At 34.7% G+C, this 8,323-nt stretch overlaps 1 long non-coding RNA gene across 1 annotated transcript; it reads right to left on the reverse strand.

The window, feature by feature from the left end:
* Positions 1-1,022: 1,022 nt before the first annotated feature.
* LOC118763718 lies at positions 1,023-8,323 on the reverse strand. The gene is made up of 3 exons (XR_004999471.1): positions 8,186-8,323; positions 6,353-6,354; positions 1,023-1,065 (listed from the first exon to the last, which is right to left on the reverse strand). It is a non-coding gene; the product is annotated as an uncharacterized LOC118763718 (long non-coding RNA).

Raw genomic sequence — 8,323 nt, forward strand, 5'->3', positions numbered from 1 at the left:
TTATAAATTTTGTATTTATGTTACAATATCGAGGTATTTAAATGAAATGTGAAATGAAATGGATGTGATAAATTAATCAAGATTTGGACAACGCGATACAAAAATTCTTTCAAAAATTGAGCCTTTGTGAACTCAGCGTAAGGAACTGAAATGCCTTGTGACTGAAAGATTTGGTGTTCGCATTTAATGATGCGATCGAACTAAGAAACTGATGCTTCATGTGATCCAGTCACGTCATTCACATCTCGATATGTTTTCATATATGTACAGAAGAATTTCTTTCCTTTCTAGATCAGTGCCGGAAGGTCTTCCCAAATTGAAGCATTCTCGAGAGTTTTAAATATGAGTTTACACGCATGCATTTTATACAACGCAGTTTTGTACGATTTTTTACACATAATTCCAACTTGACGAACGTAGCGTTTGCGGTTCTAATATAAAAATGAATTCTAACATTTTGGCCTGAGAATGACAGATTCGGTGTTCGCAGAAGCGCATGCGTACTAGTATCCATTGACGTAATTCAGGTGTATTCTCACAATGTTGTTTAGAATGCGAACTTTCTCCTGTGTTTATTTCCGCACAGGAAGGACTCCTGAGTCTACCGTGTGCACGCGCACGCGCATATAGACACACAATATGTGTGTGTGTGTGTTATATATATTTATTTAATTTAATTTACGATTACACTGTATTGGAAGCACTCAGTCTGTTACGACGACGAGGGTTCGGGTTGATCCGATCAACGGAACAGCCTGCTCGTGAAATTAACGTGTAAGTGGCTGAGCACTCCACAGACACGTGTACCCTTAACGTAGTTCTCGGGGATATTCAGCGGGACACAGAGAGTGACAAGGCCGGACCTTTGAAATACAGGTACAACAGAAACAGGAAGTAAGTGTGAGAGAAAGTTGTGGTGAAAGAGTACAGCAGGGATCACCACCATCCCTGCCGGAGCCTCGTGGAGCTTTAGGTGTTTTCGCTCAATAAACACTCAGAACGCCCGGTCTTGGAATCGAAACCGCGAGTCCGCTGCCCTAACCACTGGGCCATTGCGCCTCCACACTGTATTAAGAAATGCTCCAGCAAGTTCCATTCGATGACTTGATGTATAAGAATAAATATATATATACATGTGTGTATGTATATATATATGTATGTATATATACACACATACGTGCACGTCCCCCAACATATGTAATGATTGTTCTATCATGTCAGACGATAGAGTTCTCATCATTGAAATGTTTACTCAAATGCTGGCTGTCAAACACAAATGTGCTCAGAGGTGACTCTTCAGATCAATTGTTGTTCTACAAGGTGTAGAGTAGACATAGCTTACAAATCTCATCTCTATAATAATTTCATCTCTCTCCCTCTCTATCTATATGTCTGTTAGTTTGTCTATCTGTCTGTCGGACTGTCTGTATGTATGTAACTATACATATATGTGTGTGCGTGCGTGAGTATATATATATATATATATATATATATATATATATAATATATATATATATGTATATATATATATATATATATATATATATATATATATATACATATGTATGTATGTATATATTTATGTATGTATGTATGTATGTATGTATGTATGTATGTATGTATGTATATTCGTATATGTGAATGTGTGAGAAGAGGAGCGCGTGTGTATGCGTGCAATACAGACTATAATTTCGTCTCTGATTACAGGAGAATTTTTTATTCTAGTCTGCTTGAAGAACTGACACAAGTGACGAGGGAAAATCTTATTGTGAGAAAAAATTGTAAAATTGTAAATTGGTATTTATCTGATCTTCTTTTACACTTTATACCAATTTTTTTACTGCTGTTGTATGGTAGTATTTGAAATTTACGTATTTACATAGACTTGGCTAGATAAAAATTGTGATTAATTTCTACTTGGCGTTTTACTGAAACTTCTCTTGTTTCTATTGTGTTAACCCAACCATGTTGGAACTAATTATCCATGGACGCATCATGAAAATATTGGGTTGTCCGGAAAATTGGTGCCGATTTTTAAAGGAAAGAAAAGGTCAATAATTACTTGCCATTACCCAAGCATTACCAGGTGCTCATGAACCACGAATTTTGATAGGTTGAGGCTTTCTGCCAATTCTCAGGTTGTGCAATGTGGGTTATTCTCAATTAATGACTTGATTTGGTCATCATCTGTAGTGGATGGTCTTCCTGATCGCTCAATAAGGCTACAACCTCCAGCTAGAAACCTTGCCAACCACTTCTGTACAGTTCTTTCGGATAAAGAAACATCACCGTAAACTGCGCATATTTCTTTGGTTGCTTGTAAAGCATTTTTCCCTTTACGGAAAAAGAAAAGTATCAAGTGCCAAAAATCAACTTTCTTATTTTACATTTTAAAGGGTTACAGAATTAACACAGGTAATAGGAACATAAACCTTCTTCCACGAAAAGATAGCTTAAACTCTGCTCTAAATGGAGGTATAGTCAAATCCTATTTTATGGACTCAACCATGTTCTAAAATAAGTCGAAAGTTACGCTACTATAAATCGGCACGAAGTTTCCGGACAACCCAATGCTTTCTATAAACACGCACACAGCTCTTTTATGAATTTTCAATACCAAGCATACAACATCTGGGAAAACGATGATCTTTGCAGTTTTTATTAAACGTATAAGTTTATAGATTTATATAATCTTTGATATTATACAGTAATTATTGTAATTCAGATCAAACTTCTATCTCTCAATCCCTGGTCATTCGTTGATTTGTCGTATATTTCTCATGCCTGCAGTGAGGGCTTCTAAATTGCGAGTAGTCACAGCATCAGATATGTTGCATTACTCAACTGTTCTCGCCGTCTGTCCTCTGAGATAAAATTTCACTGAACTCAACATTGCCTTTAGTACTTTGGAATCCAAAAATGAAGTATCAGTCCTCAACGTTTTTCTTTAAATTATGCTATTGTTCTATTTGTCTTTCTTCTTTCTAGAAGAAATCATTAGTAGGATAACCTCGAGAAAGCAGGGCTCTCCAAAGTCTAAAATATCTTCAAGATAAACCGTATGTAACGACGACGCCTCTGTAAAGGCTTATTTACACTTGTTAAAAACTCAAACAAAGCTCTCTAATTCTTGCCGATTATACCCTCCTTTCTCATATACACAGTATCGTTATTTACTTAAAAATAATAATTAAAATATTATCTATATATGTTGCAGTTTATCTTCACTATTTTCAAGCAATAATAGATAACCAGTTCCAGTTTTCTCGATTAATCAGTTTTAACCATTTTGAAGAACCTTCCATAACAAATATTTTATTTTATCATTTATCTCATTTAGATTGCTTACCAACCACATGGTTCCGGGTTCAGCCCCACTGCGTGGCACTTTGGGTAGGTGTCTTCTACTATAGCCTCGGGCCGACCAAAGCCTTGTGAGCGGATTTGGTAGACGGAAACTGAAAGAAGCACGTCGTATATATATATATGTATATGTATATATATATGTGTGTGTGTGTGTGTTTGTGTGTCTGAGTTTGTCCCCCCAAACATGGCTTGACAACCGATGCTGATGTGTTTACGTCTCCGTAACTTAGCAGTTCGGCGAAAAAGACCGATAGAATAAGTACAAGGCTAACAAAGAATAAGTCATGGGGTAGATTTGACGACTAAAGGCGGTGCTCCAGTATGGCTGCAGTTAAATAACTGAAACAAATAAAAGAGTAACAAATTAGTATTAATCTAATTCAATGAATTCAAGAAAATGACGTAAAGGTTACTCGCAGTGGAAGCGAACATGGATCCAACATATTCGGAATCTAATTTATTAACCTCATAGTCGAGCACGTAGATATATTGACTGAAGTTTCCAATCTGCAGAAAATTTCAAGCAAGCAAAGGATTTAGCGCTGACATTTAGTTGATTGCAATTCATACCACATTATCAGAATTTTGTTAAAAAGTAAATATTCTGTTATTAAACTTTGATATTATGGAAGAGTTACATGTTGCGTAAATTGCCTTAAATTACTAAAAGTTATTTCATATATCTTTAATATCTTAGTTTCCAAATGTCATCTGTTTAGCTGAAAGAGTTTTGCGATTCGATGTGATGATTTTGATTCAGATTACTTTATAAATCCTCATATTTCTTTAAGCAGAGACAGTTTCCGCCAATTTTAAGAACATTTTTACATTTTGAGCAGTTTTTCATCATTATATTATATATTCTTCTTTCTAGTTTCGTTTTATTTTTCATTATAAAGAATTCCAGCTTGCTCATACATCAGTAATGTTCTGTGATATACTAATATAATCTATCATAATATGTTTCACTGTCTCTTTCTGTATCAGTTTCCGTCTCTCTTTAATCTAATGCTGCTTCTCTTTTTTGGCATTAGGCGGTAACAGATTTCCTCTTAGCATGTGGTTGGTTGCAAATGCATGCCATTGACAATGTTCCAACGTGGCGGAAATGCATCAGGGATCGTTGGTAACCCCTATTGGAACGACTTTCATGTGCCTCCCATATATATTGTATTTTAAAGTACGGAACCTCTGCTAGAGATGCTATTCTCCCTAGTAATACCACCCGTGTATTTACATTAAATGTAATACAAAGATGGGTATTTCATGCTATAACTACAGTATAAAATGGTTATATATATATATATATATATATATATGTATATATATATATCAACTCCATTCTTTTCATTTATTGATATAAAAAAAACACACAAATTTCCACACACGAACACGGGGTTCGGCCCTTGACATGTAACTTCAACCGTGTTTTACTGACGTGAATTTGCTACCCAGGTATCGATTAACCGAATTATCCATACTAGGATAATTCATTAATCTACTTGAATATGTATATATATATATTATATATATATATATATATATACGCACGCGCACACACACACGCACGCACGCGCACACACACACACACACATACGCGCGCGATTATATGGTATGCGGTGCCGAATTATACAATTTGTAAATAATAATAATAATAATAATAATAATAATAATAATAATAATAATAATAATAATAATGATAATAATAATTTTTATGAGCTTAAAGCTTATAAGCGCTCACTGTACAGTGACTAAATTAAATTGTCGATTATATAAGCCCTCGATGGAAAAAGGAGTATGGTTTGCCGTACGCAAAACTTAATTTTCTTAATTTTTATATGCCCCAATATTAGACTAATATTGATCTAAACTAGAAGATACGCTGAGTGCTCGAATTCATTAGCTAGCATGACCCAAGATCATTATGAAGACTGGAGTTCGGGATCTACTTTCGCGTCAGCGGGTAAAGATTAAAGGAAGCTTTTCAAATCACTTAAATTATTTTAATGGTAAATCTAAGTGAGTAAAATTAAATAATGATGTCTTACAACTCTTTCTGTGATATCTCAGGTAATGAATCAAGATTTGTTCTCACTTGGTTTTATTTTCCTCTTCCTTTATTTGATACATGCATACATATATACATGCATTTATATAAATAGTAAATATATAGGCTATAGTAGAAGACACTTTTGCATGGTTCTAAACCGAAAACCATGTGGTTGGTAAGCAAGCTACTTAACACATTGCCAATCCTGCGCCTAAATATATATATATATTTGCGTGTGTGTGTGTGTGTGTGTGTGTGTGTGTGTGTGTGTATGTATATGTATATACTCTTTTACTCTTTTCAGTCATTTGAAGCACTGGCTTTAGTCGAGCAAATCGACCCCAAGACTTATTCTTTGTAAGCATAGTACTTATTCTATCAGTTCTGTTGCCGGACCACTAAATTAGTTGTCAAGCGATGTTGGGGGACAAACAGAAAAAACACAAACACACACATACATATATATATATAAATATATATATATATATATATTATATATATATATATATATAATATATATATATATATATATATATATATATATAATATATAATATATATATATATAAATATTCATATATACGACGGGTTTCTTTCAGTTCCGTCTACCAAATCCACTCACAAGGGTTTGGTCGGTCCGAGGCCATAGTAGAAGACACTTGCCACGCAGTGTGACTGAACCCGGAACCATGTGGTTGGTAAGCAAGCTACTTACCACACAGCTACTCCTACAATCCTACGCCTATATATATATATCTGTGTGTGTGTGTGTATATATATATATATGTGTGTGTGTGTGTGTGTGTGTGTGTATGTATATGTATATACTCTTTTACTCTTTTCAGTCATTTGAAGCACTGGCTTTAGTCGAGCAAATCGACCCCAAGACTTATTCTTTGTAAGCATAGTACTTATTCTATCAGTTCTGTTGCCGGACCACTAAATTAGTTGTCAAGCGATGTTGGGGGACAAACAGAAAAAACACAAACACACACATACATATATATATATAAATATATATATATATATATATATATATATATATAATATATATATATATATATATATATATATATATATATATATATATATATATTCATATATACGACGGGTTTCTTTCAGTTTCCGTCTACCAAATCCACTCACAAGGGTTTGGTCGGTCCGAGGCCATAGTAGAAGACACTTGCCACGCAGTGTGACTGAACCCGGAACCATGTGGTTGGTAAGCAAGCTACTTACCACACAGCTACTCCTACAATCCTACGCCTATATATATATATCTGTGTGTGTGTGTGTATATATATATATATATGTGTGTGTGTGTGTATGTGTGTGTATATATATATATGTGTGTGTGTGTGTGTGTGTGTATATATATATACCTTAGGTTGGCAACTAATTTCCCACCGTTTTTTAAAGTTAATCTTTTAAAAAGTTTTCATATAAAATAACAACTAATAAATAATTAATTAATTAATTAATTAATTAATTAATTAATGAATAATGTATTCACCGTTGCTGTTTATTACTTCTTCCCAACGTTCAACAAGATTTTCAATACCTCGTTGGTAGAAATTACCCGATTTCGACTCGGATAATTGAACCTACCAAGCTCTCAATTCTGCATCAGTATTGAACAAAACTCCTCGCATACCATTTGAAAGAGATAGAAAGAGGTGAAAATCCATTGGTGGCAAATCAGGAGAGTACGGCGTGTGTGGCAGCACTTTCCAGCCAAGCGTTTGAATGGCTTCCTTGGTCATATAGGCGATATGAGGGCGGGCGTTGTTGTACAGCAGAAGAACTCCATGCTGATGATTAGGTCTTTTCTCTTGAATAGCCGTGTTGAGTTGTTCCATCTGTAGAACATAGAATTCCTAATTGACCGTTCGGTTCTGTTCAAGCAATTCGTAATAGATAATCCCTTCCCAGCCCCACCATACACACAACATCGTTTTACGCGGATGAAGATCTTGTTTCACGAGCGGTTCGCTTGTTTATCGGGGCTAAGCCATTCCTTACGCTGCTTCATATTGATGTACAGGCACCATTTTTTTCGACAGTAACGATTTGGTAAGGTAATCGTTGCTTTTTCCATGAGTTGAGCCGTGACGAGCAAGCAAACCAGCGGAGATTGTGGCTCGTTGATTTTTGTTGTTGTCACTTAAAGCATTCGGAACCCATGTTCCATACTTCTGAACCTTTCCTATAGAGTGAAGATGCTTCTCTATAGCGGTGGGAGCATTCCATTTTCTCTGCCAGTTTCCTTATCGTTTGACGAGAATTTTGGTGCAAAACTTGGTTTAATCGCTCTTCATCGAACTCAACTGGACGGCCAGAACGAGGAGCGTCTTTGAGGTCACAATTTCCATTTTTGTACTTGGCATACCAATCACGAGCGGTTCTTTCAGCTATGGCACCCTCTCCATACACAGCACAAATGTCGCGAACAGCTTTTGCAGCCTTAGAACCTTGATTAAAAGCAAAAAGGAGTTGTCGAAAATGCTCGTTTTTTTCTTTTTAACATTCCATTTTCATGATCTGAAAATAAACAAAAATTAACTTAAATTAACTTGAAAAAATAACATCTAAATAGATTCCAAAATGATTCAAGAATAGAATTCTCGAAAAAAATAGATTCCAAAATTTTAAAATGCAATAAATTCCAAAATTAAAAAAAAAAGGCAGGAATTTAGTTGCCAACCCAATATATACTCTATAATAGAGAAAGCTGCTTATTAATTAGGTATGTAACAATTACTAAATGTACTAAGAGAAAGCAATATTAAAAGCTTGACCGTCTGGAAATATTTTTATAAATTCATGTTTTAAGAAATTGCTTATAATTTCGATTTCTGATGTATATTGAATTTTTAAACTCCAAATTCTCCCAAATTTAAATATTCAT

Source organism: Octopus sinensis, linkage group LG6 (genome assembly GCF_006345805.1).
Source record: "Octopus sinensis linkage group LG6, ASM634580v1, whole genome shotgun sequence".
NCBI lineage: Eukaryota > Metazoa > Mollusca > Cephalopoda > Octopoda > Octopodidae > Octopus > Octopus sinensis.